This window comes from Thermobia domestica, unplaced genomic scaffold, assembly GCF_964235325.1.
Source record: "Thermobia domestica unplaced genomic scaffold, izTheDome1.hap1.1 HAP1_SCAFFOLD_243, whole genome shotgun sequence".
Classification (NCBI taxonomy): Eukaryota; Metazoa; Arthropoda; class Insecta; order Zygentoma; family Lepismatidae; genus Thermobia; species Thermobia domestica.
Genome location: NW_027655962.1, coordinates 284,209 through 299,593, shown reverse-complemented (window position 1 = coordinate 299,593; position 15,385 = coordinate 284,209). Strand labels below are relative to the sequence as shown.

Here is a 15,385-nt window from a genome sequence, read left to right as displayed (position 1 = left end):
TTGTAATCTTTTTATAAAAACTATAGTGGGGTTCTCACTTAACCCATAGGGGTAGCATCATATTTTACTACAGAATGTCTATTAGATTGTATATTAATGCTCATATATTAGTTTTGTGAAATTTCTCCTCCTTATAGTAGAAACCCAAAAGTCCATATCCATAAGTATCTATATATGTATGACGTCATCAAAAATACAATTCTTAAAATCTCGGTTAGTTTCTTAGATATTGACCTACAGTTTTCGGTATTTGACCCAGCTGAGGGTTGTGTTTAAGCTAGCCGAAAGAAATTGAAAACTGAAGTAGATGTGGGGGTTTCACAAACCCCATGGTACCCCTAAACCCTATTAGTATGTGTATTTTTTTATGGATTATGAATATTCTTGGTATTATTGTTAGGCCTGAATAATTAATTTTTCAAAACTGTAACTTTTAGCACGTGAACCCCATTAACCTATGATGCCAGTTATTTATTTCCCTATATTTCGGTAACAGTTAGGTGTACTGACTTGGTATTTTCGGTAAACACATCTATGTAATGTTCTTTAAAATATGTTAAGCCGTGTTTTGCTAATGTTTAGAAATGGATGTTTTACTACCCCATGGTACCCCTAAAACCCCACAGCTGTTTGTGTTTGTTTTGGATAGTGATGGGATATTTACCGGTAAATATTTTTTGGGTATTTACCTTGGGTAAATACCCAGGTATTTACCCAAATTGGGTAAATATACGGGTTTTTTCCCTTTCAACCCTATATGTGAGACGGACATTCTTTCGCAGTACGTAAAAGTAATTAACAAGTAACAGTGGATCCAGTAGAAACTAGAACAAATGTCAAAAGTCAGTAAATTTATTATTTTCCTTAATACAAATAATTTACGTGGTCGTTCCTGTTTTGATAATAGTAACATAAAATAAGTATGTTTCTCTAGAGAACTTACTTTTAAAAACTGTTGACTCTGAAAAAGACCACAGTTATTTTTTCTACAAATAAAGAAACTAAAATAGAACATGGAACGCAAATAAGTGTCTTTCTTTTAATTTACATTCTACAAGTGACTATGGGCGACAAGTTATTAAAATTGACATGATTTGAAATATATATTTTCTGTTACATTATGCATGCTTTAATAACTACAAATAAAACACAGTAGGAGCATGAGTATGAGTGGGGACTTTCACATTTACACTACACTTGTTAGCTACACATCAAAATGTAATAAAAATTGAGCTATCATAATCCAGAATAAAGTAATTGTATTTTCGTGTTTTGCATGAAATTAGCATTCTTGTAAACAAGATAGATAAAATGCCATTAGAAAATGGGCTTCTCATGACGATTACGTCAGTTTCTTTAATTAGTGGGGCCGCGGTGGCTCAGTGATAGAGCGTTCACCTCTGGTGCTTGGGGTCCCGGGTTCGATCCCAGCCCCCGCCAAGTGAACTTTGTGGTGGACAAACACCGTGTGCGTGGGTTTTCTTGGGGTTCTCCCGTTTCCTCCCACTTTCTTCATTCCACCATTTCATTCATTACTCATTATCACCGTCTCCTTTAGCCTAACCGTGGGACGTAAAACTCAAAGATTACATTTCATTTTTTTCTTTAATTAGTTTCTGACCGGATGGCATCAGATTCATACGCCTAATTCAAATGATTTCATGCTTTAATTTAGAATTCGGCAAAATGCCGTTAGTTCACTCTGGTTTCTAACATCTCATTTGGCAGCATCATCCATGGCATTTCTATCATAAAGCTAATGAAAGGACAAATGAATTACAGAACATTCAAGAATTAGCAGCGTTCTCGAAATATTCTAGCTATACATTTAGGGGCAAAACGTTATCTCGTTATGAGGTGTCATTTCTACGAAGATAACATATCAGCTTCATCGGATATATGGAATAAATATATGGCATCATCACAGCTGATGTCTCCGCCTATCTCACATACAGAAAAAGTGTCATGTCATTGTCTTCTTCAAGGGTTTTCCTTTCTTTACTACCATGTTCACTTCAAGTGTTATTTTAGAACCCACTACGTCTTCTTATTACGTAATTTTGCAGTTTGTAATAAATACCCATTTTTTGGGTAGGTAAATAAAATTTCGGTATTTACCGGGTATTTACCCATTTTTTATTTACCTACCCAGTGGGTAAATACCCAAGTCCCATCCCTAGTTTTGGATTTAAACGTCTTTTGAGATTGTTATTAGGAATGAGTGTTTAGTTTTTCGAAATTTTTGCATCCAGTACGCAAACCCCACACATCTATGGTATCACTGTTTATTTCCCCATATTTCGGTAACCAAGAGGTGTAGCGAAATGTGGTTTTCGATTATCTAGTACTTGTAACGTTCTCTGAAAGATTTCGTAGACATATGTTTCAAAACATTTAAAAATTTATACATTTGGTACCCCATGATACCCCCAAACCCCATTGGGGTACCTACCAAATTTTGCATAATAATACATTTTCAATTGTTATTACGCCTGAATAAGTACTTTTTCGAAATTCATCGTTGTTCTATCCGAAACCCAAAAGTCCATACCCGACCTGGCTCGATCCCAGCTCCCGCCAAGTGAACTTTGTGGTGGACAAACACCGTGTGCGTGAGTTTCCTTGGGGTTCTCCCATTTCCTTCCACTTTCTTCATTTCTCACCATCACCGTCTCCTTTAGCTTAAGCGTCATAACGTGGGACGTAAAACTCATCATTTTTCATCAGGACTTCTGGCTAGCAAGACAAAATTTATTTGTTTGGGGGTTTGTGTACATCCCGCGCGAGTACTTAAGTGTTAAGTATTGGTTCTTATGGATGTTCTACACAAAGTGCACTCTTACCTCGTGGATTTTAGTGGTCACCTACCACAAGTTGGTTCGTTTTATGCACTATTTCTTGTCATACGTCCACACTTTCTGAGCCTTCCTGAAAACAATCTCCAAGTAGTAATGGAGTTTCTCATATACCTCATGCTTGGCTAAAAGAAATACAAAAGTTCAAACCTAACGTCAAAATGTACGAAATATGTCGGTGGTATAAGTAGGAGTAGGAACGGGTTCGAAGCCCCGCAGCGGTTCTTTGGGTTCTGTTCTCGTCATAAAATGGGCAAGTTAAAGACTTCCCCAAATTTTTTCGTACATTTCACAATCTGTGGATCCGTATAGTAAAACTGCACCGCACTTTAATTTTACACTAGTAATGCTACACTTTCGAACTTAAAATCAATTGTATTATTTACATCAGCCATTTGCAGAAATTGTTCCTCAGAAATATGTCTATCCGTTCAGTGTTCAACATTAGCTGTAAATTTGGAAAATGTGGTGTACCTAAGCCAAAGTTTTGCAAGATGTGATGTGCCTAAAATTGACCAGCACCTTCTAGAATACGTTACCACTATCATTACAAATAGCTAACATCTGGTAGACTGTCACAACAAACGGGCAAATTGTTCTAACTCGTTTGTGTTTACAATTTTGTGGTTTGTTTGATGGAAACCTATATACACACACACAACATTTTGCCACCAGCCCAACTGGACATTTTTTATTAATTCTTGAAGCACTTGATCATAAAAATCAATAACAATCTTGTATAGTTGTTGTTCTTGAGCTCTTGCTGTTTACATCACCACAACCTCAAACGCCATTTTGAGAACAATGGGCGGTATTCAGAGACCATTCGTTAATTTGATCGTTAGTCACCTACTAGTTAGTTGCATACTAGCTCACTACTAAGGTTGGTGAACTATTTGGTATTCAGAATCCATTTGAAGTTAAACTAATCGGTTTATGTGGGTTTCATTTACTAGTTAGACCCGTATACGTAGATGGACAAAAATAAATGTGGCAACGGTGGACAAATTACTTTGCGCGTGCGCAGTTTGGGTAAAGCGAAAACATATGAACCGCGAAATTTGATGTGGTTGTTATTACCGTTGTGTGTTTATATGTTAATCATGAACGAAAAATTAAATTCATATAAGAGTAGTTTCGAAAAATGCAAGAAAGGAAAAAACGCGATCGGTCCGATAACTGGTCAATTCAAGAGAAGGAATTACTGTTGGATTTGATTCGCTGCAACGTCAGCGGAATTGAAAGCAAATCCGGAGACCTAATTTCATTACAGAAAAAACAACAATTTATGGAAGCAAATACATGAAGGCTTTTCAGCAGTTTATGGAACACAGCGCAGCCTCCTTCGCATTAAGGAACAATGGAGACGAATGAAAGTGTCAGCAGAAAAGTCCATCAGCCTTTACAAGAGATCTAAAAATGCTACAGGCGGCGGTCCAGCTCCTAAGTCCCCACCCGATTTAGATTGGAAAATATTTGAATTGATTCCAGAAGAGTTTAAGAAGGACAGCAATGAATTTGATTGTGATAGTTGTGAGCGGTAAGTGCCTTTAGTTTTCATATTGCCAGTAGTAGTCAGTTTAGTGTTGAGCATCATTATTGAATGAAAAGTAGTATCTAGTACCCCCTTAGTTTAAATATAATTGCCAACACATTTTATGCAACCATAGATTTGTAATTTGTGTAATGGAATTTGTGTAATTTGTATTTGTCAAAAGAAATATATGTTTTGAGGTTTTAAAAAAGACGTATAAAAGTAATCAAAATATAAGGGTTTTGGTGCAGATTAAGAATAGTTCATCAAATTAAAAAGGCATTCTTTCGCTTTTCATGCTTTAAATGATCCCCTAAGATGTTCTGGGCTGCCATTACCCTGGTGCATGCACAAATCAAAAATGGTTCTTTGCTATCCTATTACTATACACAGTTGTTTCATCCCGAAATTCATTTAGAAGTTGTTCCTTACGGTAGGAGTTTCATTCATGGGTGCAAAATCACTCTAGGAGGGCTTTCGCATACTAGTATAAATGCGCGTCCAAACGTATGTCATAAAAAGCACAAACCAACTTGTGCTAGGTGGCCAGCGAAAGCTAGAATGCTATGTGAGTCAACAGAAGTGCCCGAGCGTCCCGTACGTAGTGTATCCGTAGTGCGCAGGTGGGAAAGACAAATTCTTACTTTTTGTGGGGAAGGTTCTAGAACACAGGTCCTCCATATAGATTAGTAGCTAGGTTGGATCCTTTCTGTACCAAAGTGTGATATTCATTTTACATGGTATTGCGGAGCGAGCGTTGCGTTGAATCCAAAACAATAAGAATTAAAGTTCGGTATTGCACTACATAATAAAGTATTTTCTTTTCCAAGTTAAAGAAGAAGTAACCTGCGCTTGTATTTATTCTGATAGCTGCTTAGACAATCTGTCTGTTCTGTTATTATTAAAAAGTACAGCATCTACATAATAAATAATTTGTCAGTCCAAGAATACTTCTTTCTCCGCTGCTTTTATAGTCGCGCATCATGAGTTAACTCGCTTCCTTTATCTTCGCATACCCTACATAATAGATTCTTTACGGAGGATTTCCTGCCTAACCTTTCCTCTTTTTCGCTGTAAGTATGCATCTCACAAGAAGATGCCGACATATTTTCACTTACACAGTTTTCAATCAAAATAATAGTATATATTTCTTCTGTACATTTTATAAATATGTGGACCCCTGTTGTAATCGTTAAACCTGATGTTGGAAATAGTAGCACTCCAAAGTTTACTCACTCTGTTTGTGAGTAAACTTTGAAATGCATAACCCAATTTTTAAACTTTATAGATATGTTCATATATTTTAAAGTTGCTTATATCTTTTAACTATTTTTATGTTCACACTGTTTCATGCAAGTTAGCATATTTTGTCGAATTCTATAACGTTATCATACTTTTAAGTTGACCTAGCGCCGAGTGAAAAGATAGAAGGCACTTCATAAATTTCATTTTGGTTAAAGATTAGTTTATGCTTCCTAATATTAGTAAAAATAATACATATTTCCAGTAGCTGGTCAAAATATGAAATGAAATTTTTGAATTTTACGTTCCACGGTTATGCTGGTTAGGCTAAACGAGACGGTGATGATGAGAGGTGAATGAAATGGTGGAATGAAGAAAGTGGGAGGAAACGGGAGAACCCCGAGAAAACCCACGCACACGGTGTTTGCTGGTCAAAATATAGTGGCAGTTCTTGCGTACGTAACTATGCATAATCGCAGTATATGCTTTAGCAATTACCTATCATTTTAATTTTTTCATTAAACCTTACTTCTATTAACTAATTACTGTATTTCTCCCCGTAATTCGAAGGAAGTTTTGAAAATATTGACAAAATACAATGAAGAAACTTAACGAGAAATATCTTGTACGTTTAGTTTTGTATTTACAGTTCATGGATTATCACTGCTGTTAGTACTTACTGTGGGTGAGTCAGGTAAAATTATATGATTTTGAAGGTAATTAATCATGTTTAACTTTCATGACAGTATATAGCTGTGCTTACCACTAAGAAACACATATTTGCAACAAAATTAAAAATAGACGAGAGTATCGTAATTTTGTAACTTTGTTTTAGGTCAAGAGCTTCCTAATAATCAAGTGGTTAGTGACCCAATCTAGAATAAAGTAATCCTGTTACACTAAAAATTCAAATTATTCCGAATAACATTTAAACAGCAAAATACAGAAGGTATATGTCTCTAGTTTGATGAATTAACATAAAAATTTAAAACTTTGAATGATTTTCTCAAGTTGTAATCATATTTGTATGACATTAGTGGAAGATCAGCGTTATCAAAGAAAAATAAGATTGATTCGGAAATGCTGGTTGGAATAGATTTTCACTTGTTTCCCTTTAAAATAGTATGGTGTCAAGCAGTTGTGTTAATGGTTGCTTCACCTTAAAGTTGTAGAAAATTGAGATGAGTTATTGTAAAATTCACGCCCTTTAAAGTGATCTGTCTGTCCGTGTCACACCCGGAACCAAATATTGCTAAAATTTTTGTTTACTCGAAAACAAGTAATTACTTTAAGAGCAAAATACGCGAGAATGAGTGTTATGACGTTTCAAACCTACGTCAATGTCTATTTTTTTTTCTCTGACGATACTGTTAATTGTAAAATAAGACCAATATATTAAATTCCGGGTGTGACATCTTTGTTGTATGCGCTTCGTTTCTGTTAATTCATAAGATTGAAAGATAATTTGAAGCCTGAACGACATAAACATTCGAAGTAAATCCAACCGCGATATTTGAGGATACTTATTATAAGTGTTTCATATGGATTAGCTAGGGATGGTTGAAGATTTCAGATCTCCTTCGGAATTAATAATTTAATTCCGAAGAATACCTGAAATCTTCACCAATCCCTAGCTAATCCATATTATTGATAACTGATGATTATTAATCACTAATCAATATTGATAATTATTGATAAGTTTCAGAGCAATGAAATAGGTTTGACGCCGGGTTCAGTTCTGTACGGTAAGCTTATTGAGAGTAGCTTTTCTTAAAACTTGTACATCTCAGCAACTTGGTCTTTCTTCGCAACATTCCTCGGCAAAGGGTCAATTGACGGAGTTGGCAGGATTGTTAAAATGTCAGTTTAAATTGCTGTTCATTCAAAAAAGTACACTGTTGATGACGCAAATTCTTTTACGGTATATGCCAATGAAGTAATGAGAAATATTTGCTGCATTCTGGTTGCGAAGGAAGAAATTCAAGCCTGCAAGCCGATACTCAACGAACGCTGAAGAATCTGCACCCAATCGAAAGTTTGAAGTCGCTTCATGTTGTTCTACAGCAATGACAAAATCTCCCTTACTATTAGTTCCCCACCCAAAACCATTGTTGTTTCCTCTCGTTCTTCCGTCAGAAATGTTTCGCCTTTGGATCTTGCAGATGTTTACCCAGATTCTAACAACAAGTCAAGCGATGAAGTTGAATTTTGTTCCATTCCTTTAGATACTGAAGTAAGTGAAGAGGATTTGCAGGCAGGGAAATTCCTGATGGTGGAATTGCTTGGTGACAAAACTAACACCAAGAAAAAATATGTTTGCACTTGCCAGTCGGGCGGGTCTGAAACGAAAATGATGAAAGTGATATTTCTTGAACCTTTTGGAAGATCCATCGAAATACACAGCTGGTAATAAAGAGTGAGTGGTTTCTTTAAATGAAAGTAGAAAAATAGTTTCTCCTCCGCAAATTGAAATGAAAGGCTTACACAGAGTGGTGCATACTTTTACAGAAGTTCCTGTGTAAAATATTGTGTTACAAAAGTAACACAGAAACTGGCAGTTTTGTGATACTAGTGTACCTGTGTGACACAATAACGATTTAACATTACAGTGTACTACAAGATAATTTTTAGCCATTTTTTCTAGGAATAAACTGATAAACTAGTTTAATTTAAAGTGCTTAATTAGTAACTACTTAAAATGTATTTATTTTAATAATATGTAAGTCGAATTCACTGAAAAGCACCTTCAGTTTATTGAAGAGTTGTTTTCTATACCAGTAATATTTAACAATCTTATATGTACTTCAAATTCGGTGTTAAAAAAGGCTGTTTAAACCTCCTTTTAAACCGTTTGCTCAAACTAGTAGGTATGTTTGTATTGAATAGAGTTAACTTGTAAGGTCTGCTCAGAGGCCACACCCGGATCCTTTTTCTAATTATTTAAGAGGAAAATACCCGCATGCTTTCTCGAAAGTATATACATCATACGAAAGCTTGAAATATCCTCCTTGCTCTAAAGTGTTTGATTTGTACAGTGTGAATATTTACAGATTTTTGCGATTGAAGAATAGTATCCATGATTTCACTGCCCATGTGCGTCACATCCGGAACGCAGATTTTATTATTATTTACATGAAATTAAATCTGAGTTGAAAGCCGATATTTTGAAGATAGTAGAATACAAATATTTTGCCATTGTAATGACAAAAACTAGCCTAACAGTCCTTGATTTTAAAAATATTTAGCTTTCAAATGTCAGACAGTCACTCCCGGAACTTCTGGATTGGCCGCAATACCATGCTTGCTATCTGTGCATGTCAGTCTGGTTTTCAATTTCTAGGCAAGCACTTTGCATTTTAAGATCAACTTTATCCCCATCTCCTTTCGATGAAAGGAGATGTTAAATTTCAGAGTAAAATTACTTACGTTAAGACATAGTCATATCAATGTCGATTAACTGTCATTCTACTTACAGATTATTGCAATTCCTGAATATTATTTGTGCTTCGGAGCTTTCGACTTTCTTTTAGTCTTGGTCAAGGAAAAAATAAAAATAAAATTTAACATACTTACCTGGTTAAGAACTGAGCTGGAAAACACTTTGTCGGGTACAACGATTAAACATGAAATGGCGGTGATGAAATCTGGAGTATGGCAAAGTCGATTCGTGTGCTCTTTTGTGCAAGGTTGCCTGTTCGTGCTATTATTTTTGTTGTTATGACACTGGTGTGCGCATTTGGTAATTACTGCTTCCCATTTTTCGCATAATCAGCCATTGTCCAAATTTAATTTTGGCTTTTTTAAATGAATAAATAAAGTTTCAAATACGAGCTTCTGTACTTCATTTCTGGCCCCTGATAATTTTTTTGAATCTTCTACCTTATGTAGTGTTACTGTCAAATGTTTCGGCAGACCTGACACCGGGTTTTACGTTTTTGAATCCTGAATATACTCCTCGAAACAAACCTTTAGATTTCTTTTGGTTTTGCCTATACGACTCTCATGGCAGTTGTATTTTATTTCATAAATGCCCGATTTTTCATTGGGATCCGTGTAATGATTCTTAAATTGGGTATTGGAGGCCAGAAATGAAGGAGACGACAGACTTGTATTTGAAAATTTATTTATTTTAAAAGAATAAAATAAAATTTGGGCAAGGATTGGTTTAGCTATGAATGGGAAGCGGTAATTACAAAAGTTACACACCATTGTCATAACAATAAAAATAATAGCACGACCTGACAACCTTGCACAAAAGAGCGCACAAGTCTACTCCGCCAGATCGACTATTGCAGGTTTGAAGGGTGTGAGGCAAGAACATGGTAACCCACAATGTTACTATTTTAAGAAATTAGACGTTTTCTGCTGCACATTTCATTTTAAAAGTCAGAAAGCTGATTTTTCACATAAGAATATACCTTAAAGATGAAACAGACAAGTTCAAACGAAGCGGTATGCGTTCCTCTCAATCGGGTGCTGCATAACTCAGCAATTGAAAATTTGTTGTTTACCATGTTCTTGCCTCACACCCTTCATTTCCTAACTAGCATTTGATGTTTAATCATTGTACTTGACAAACTGTTTTCCAGCATCACTCTTCGCTTCGTTTTGTATTGTTCCTTCATGTTTTCTTTTTTCTTCTTGTTCCTGTTTTATCCTTCGTGACCGAGACTCCAGGGAAAAGTCGCAAGCTCGGGGTACAAATGATATTCAGGAATTGGGGGCACGGTGGTTCAGTGGTAGATCACTTACCTCTGGCGTGGGGTCCTTGGTTCGATCCCGGCCAAGTAAGTTTGTGGTGGATAACATTGTGTCCGTGGGGTTTTTCGGGATATTTCCTTTGACTCCCCCACTTCTCATTCCATCAATTCCCTTATCAGTCACTTGCTTTAATCATCATCTCCCTTAGCCTAAAGGACATACCGTGGGATGTTAAACTGAAGGATTTAATTTCATTTATGTATTAAGGAATAGCAGAAATCTGTAAGTGGAAAGGTAGTTAGAATTGCTGAGCGTTGTTTCACATCATCGGAAGTCAATGAAAAGATTTTAAGTCACGAGTATGGTGACTAGATAGTTCCGATGTACATTTTTCTTACAGGTTATCTATCACAAATTCTTTCATACAGTAGTATTTTGCTCAGTGATATGTCTGTATTTTCTATTAAGTTTGTATTAAGTAATGCCCTTAAATTTGTGGATATTAGGTTCGAATTTCAAAACTCAGAGTACAAGTGAATTGAACATTGAACCCAGGGTCCGGTGCTTGAAAGCAGTGCGCGGTAGCCTTTAGACCAGCAGGGAGGGCTGTTAACGCTGGGTTCCATAGTATATATACGATTCCAGGTTACATTGTTGGCTTAAGATTCGCGTAGCATCTCTGCTGAAAAGAAATGTTAAACTTCGAGTACAAATTTCTGCGCTCATATGAACATGAAGCCGTTGAATAATATGGTTACTGGTATCTTAAATCATTACAAAAATGTGTCATTTTTTAAATTTCTTAAACTGACATTTTTCATTCACGTATATTCTTTGGTTTATAATAGATCAATTGATATTAATTTAGAATTTATTTTTATAGTAATAATTGCACTGATATATCGGTTTATACAGTTAGAAATGTTTGAAATATAGAATACTGGAGAGGAATATTGTATGATATGTTTTTCAAACTTAATCTCCTACTTTGCAGGAATACTGAACAGCTACACATGAATGAAGTTTGCTCTCGTGGCGAAGATAACATTGTAGCTCCTGAAGGAACAGATGACAGATTGCAACGGTAAAATAATTGTCTTTATTTTGATATCAAGTTAGATATTAAGTGTGTATATATTACCTTCTGGTCCCTGTTTTAAATTACATCACATAAACGAACTTAGGTATATTCATGCTAAAACATATATTTATTTTAAGATACGTGCTAAAGAGATGCCAAGTAGCTCATTGAATTGAATTTTTTTTTTAATCTAATGGTATATATATATATATATATATATATATATATATATATATATATATATATATATATATATAAATTTCTATCAAGAAAGTATCCGGAATTTCTAATTTAAAAATGCCGTGTAAAATATTCTTTATTTTGTTCTGCTGTAAGATGGCAGCATTATGCTTAGTTATGATGTACAATAAGAGCGTGATTGGTGAACTAGTTTGTTTACATGTGCTGGTTTTGTTTGTCGACCTACAGTATGTCTTGGCTTTTTATAATGAATAAAAAGATTGAGCAAAGAGTTTCCTTGAAATTGTAGGTTGCGTACGAAATTCCGTCTGTGGGATCATTGAAAATGCTAGAAAAGACATGGTGAGTCAGTTTCATTCAAAACTGAAGCATATGGGTTATACGAAGCATTCAAAAGAGCCAAGAAGTGTATGGAGATTTGCCTTGCTCCGGTCATTTTTCAACATCTTTAATCGATGAAAACATCAACAAAGTGAAAGAAATCTTGATGGAAAATCGTCATGTAAACTTGAGAGAGATGGCCCTGGACCTCCTCAGCATTTCACACGAAACTCTTTGTACTATTTTATTGATAATTTGGGCATGAGACGCGTCGTCGTTCCACTTGTTCAGAAAGAAATTTTCTCCAAAAAGAATGTCGGAAACAAGTTGCTAAAGATAAGATCGATCGGTTGAGATCCGATCCTACATTCATGAAATATATTATTACGGGACACAAGACATAGGTTTACGAGCTTGACATGCAGACAAGTTAACAGTCTGCTTAGTGCAAAGGGAAAACTGCTTAAGAAAAAAAAAGTCGCCCTAAAATCAAAGTAGTTATGACTTTTGTTTTTCAATTACTGAGGTGTTGTGTATTCACAATTCCTGCCAGAAGAAGAAACATTCAACAAGGAATAAGTACTACTTGAGCATCATGAACTATTTATGTGAAAATATTTGCAAAAGAACCGAACCGTAGAAGAACAATTGCACCATTAACGCACTATCACACAAGGCAATTATTGTGAGGGAATGTTTGGCAAAAGCTTCAACGAATGTTCTTGATTAATTCTTCTACGATTCTTGGTCCGAATTCACCTAATATGGTCCCATCTGACTTTTCCTGTTTCCAAATCTCAGATTACCACTTCGTTTTGACTCAACTGAGTCAATTAAACGAAGTTCGCTGAAGAAATTAGTAAAGGCTATTCCGGAAAAAGACTACAAAAAGTGTTTTGATGATAGGGTTAATTGTTGGCATGTGTATATTCTTCAAATGGTGCATATTTTGAAGGCGACAAAGTAAATTGCGATGATTAATTATATATTTTGTGTTTCTCTGACAAATATATCTAGGTATACGTATGTATGTGTGTCTGTCTCTCTCTCGGACCGTGGTGGCTCAGTGGTAGAGCGTTCACCTCTGGTGCTTGGGGTCCCAGGATCGATCCCAGCCCCCTCCAAGTGAACTTTGTGGTGGACAAACACCGTGTGCATGGGTTTTCTCTGGGTTCTCCCGTTTCCTCCCACTTTCTTCATTCCACCATTTCATTTATTACTCATCATCACCGTCTCCATTAGCCTAACCGGCATAACTGTGGGACGTAAAACTCAAAAGATTTCATTTCATTTCTCTCTCTCTCTCTCTCTCTCTCTCTCTCTCTCTCTCTCTCTCTCGTGTGTTTGAAGCTTGATATATATGTTTAAGATAGTCTCCAAACTTATCGCTATTGGCTTGATAGGGCAGACGTAAGAAACTTTCTCTTTGTTAGCCCTGTATGGGAGCTGACCGTTTCTCATGAAGAGATTGAGTTGGATATTCTGATTACAATGACTTCATTGGTAGGGCATATTTGTTTCTGACTGCACGTTGCTATGCTGATGCGTTTCGTGTAGCCTACGTACTCAAAACAAAGGTTATAATACTGAAGTATTTTCCAGTGTAAATTACTTAAAAAATACTCCATTTTGATGAAACACAGTTTTTCTTCTTTAGGGTATCCCGACCATCTGCGTTGGTTGCACTTAAATTTTGGTGAAAATAAGTAGATAAGTTCGTGTATATTTCAATGATTCCTTATTAAATAATATAATTAATTGTTTTCTTTGAGGCTTACTAATCATAACCACTGGTTTTGGGTTAAGAACGAAAGGTTGAATTTGCATGTTCCAGGATGTTCACACATACTTACTCCCACCCTTCCCCCCGGTCCCGAAAGAAAGTCCGTTTTGGTGAAATGTGGCATGTACTTTTCTGAGGCTTTCCAATCACTGTGACTACTCGAGAATAACATCAGTCAGAAATGAGGAAGTGAATTACCCGATCTCCACGATTTACAAAAATCCAAAAGCTTCGTAACTTCTTTGACTTTTATGGAACAGTCAAATTGGTAAAAGGTAAAGTAATGGAAATCTCCAATGATGGTAAAACAATTTTGCTTACTTCTATAACACACAGTATCATTAACAGTGAATTGGTCTGATGAGGATTCAAGTTATGAAAATCAGTTAATATTTTATGTGAAATAATTATACGTGAAGGTAATTTTAGTTATTTGTTAGAATAAACTAAATAGTAATAAGTAACTTATTATCCATTGGAGGGAACTTGAAAATGAGGACGAATTACTTTCTTGTGTTGAAATTGTGGAGATTTCTCATGTAAATGACGGAGAAAATTTTTCGCATAGGTATGTATGCTTCGGTGTTGTAATACGCCATTCTACTACTAATCAGGGACTGAAATCTTATGATATTGGTGTGTACTCGGAAATATTACCGAAAAGGAGATGGATACAAGGAAAAACAAAACAAACAAACAAAAAAAAAAAAAACTAAACGGCCCATACCAACAAAATGGCTCATATCTCATAGGTTAAAAATATTACGATAAAATACACATTTGTACCGATCCTCTAATTTCAGCTATACAATTCTGTGGAGCGGCCGAGCCTCCTATAAAATTTGTGTTGAAGCTTAGTTCCTTCTGGCTCCAGCTACATTTATTTATACAATGTAGACTATATGAATTTCCGGATGAACAAGTGCCAACAGTTTAACTCTATTCTAAACAGCAAAGACCTTCTTGGTTTGGTGAATTTAAACATTAAGGAAGCCGAAAGAAAAGCACTTGAACTACGTTTAAAGTAAATTCCAGGAAACCACATTACATAAGTTTGTGGGAATGATATACTAAGTTAATCAAATTCAATCGGACGTCCACAGAGAATATGCGGGAAGAATCTCAACGATGTTAAAGAGTAAATGAAATCAAGTAATTTATCGTTTAAAAGGTTTTTGCAAGGCAAACATTTCCTTAAAAAGTTTTCTGCTTAATATATATCTGTTCAAAATATGAGTCTGTAATTCAATTTCTGAAAATTTAAACGAAAAAAAAAGCACTCACATATTTGCTTTTCATTGACATTTAAAACGATATACTACCTGCTTGCTTTACTATTTGAAATTTTTAAATTGTTACCTTCTACTCCTTGTTGGTGGTGCCTCTGTTGAACTTATTAGCTGAAAACGTCATCCATGAAAACAAATAGAACATAGCTTCCGACATTTTCATTTATATATATTGTTTCTGAGGTAAGTGTGTAGACCAAGTTTTACTAAATCTCGGTGTACGTATCATATGAAGATCCATTCAACAAGTTTAAAATTTAGAATACTGTTTGGTCTATATCACTACTTAAATTGTTGAGAGTCTCTACCATAGATATATTGTTAAGTAAATTTAATTTTCATTTTAGACATTAATTTGTTATATTGTAAAATTAAATC

At 35.3% G+C, this 15,385-nt stretch overlaps 1 long non-coding RNA gene across 1 annotated transcript; it reads left to right on the top strand.

Moving 5' to 3' along the window:
- Window positions 1-856: 856 nt before the first annotated feature.
- On the top strand, window positions 857-11,518 carry LOC145676612 (uncharacterized). Its single transcript, XR_014129417.1, has 2 exons — window positions 857-4,395; window positions 11,327-11,518. It is a non-coding gene; the product is annotated as an uncharacterized LOC145676612 (long non-coding RNA).
- The last annotated feature ends 3,867 nt before the right edge of the window (window positions 11,519-15,385 follow it).